Source organism: Brassica oleracea, chromosome C9 (assembly GCF_000695525.1).
Source record: "Brassica oleracea var. oleracea cultivar TO1000 chromosome C9, BOL, whole genome shotgun sequence".
NCBI classification, from domain to species: Eukaryota; Viridiplantae; Streptophyta; class Magnoliopsida; order Brassicales; family Brassicaceae; genus Brassica; species Brassica oleracea.
The window spans coordinates 10,351,098-10,352,061 of NC_027756.1; positions in this window are offsets into that span (position 1 = coordinate 10,351,098).

Consider the following 964-nt stretch of genomic DNA (forward strand, 5'->3'; position numbering starts at 1 on the left):
GTCTATACTATGCAAGGATCAGTATGGTCGAGGCAAATGCCTCCGAGCTATTCACTTTATGGCATAACCGGCTTGGCCATCCCGGAACAGGAATGATGCGAAAATTGATGATGAATTCACAAGGGCACACGTTTAAAGGAGTGATCCCACGAAATCTCACATGTGCAGCATGTGCACAAGGGAAACATATAACTAAGCCATCACCAGCCAAGGTTAATAAAGAAACCTTAAATTTTCTGGAAAGGATCCAAGGAGATATATGTGGACCCATACACCCACCTTGTGGGACGTTTAGATACTTCATGGTCCTCATTGATGCATCGACCAGATGGTCGCATGTATGTCTGCTATCCACTCGGAACCTGGCCTTTGCACGGCTGCTTGCTCAGATGATAAGGTTGAGAGCACACTTTCCGGACTTTCCTCTTAAGACTATACGTCTAGACAATGCTGGTGAGTTCACGTCCCAGACGTTTAATGAATATTGTATGTCCATGGGGATAAGAGTAGAACACTCCGTGGCACATGTCCATACACAGAACGGCTTGGCCGAATCCTTCATTAAACGTATCCAGCTGATAGCCCGGCCATTGCTAATGAAGTCTCAACTTCCGGTATCAGCATGGGGACATGCGGTTTTACATGCAACGGAACTGATTCGCATCAGGCCATCTAGTGAGCATAGATATTCACCATCCCAATTACTTACGGGTCATGAGCCAGACGTGTCCCACATCAAAACATTTGGATGTGCCGTCTACGTTCCAATCGCTCCACCACAGAGAACTAAGATGGGACCACAGAGGAGGATGGGGATATACGTAGGATATGAATCCCCAAGAATTATAAAGTATCTTGAGCCAACAACCGGTGATTTGTTTAAGGCCAGATACGAAGACTCACAGTTTGATGAGTCCACATATCCGTCCTTAGGGGGAGATAACAGCCGGTTGATAACAAAAGA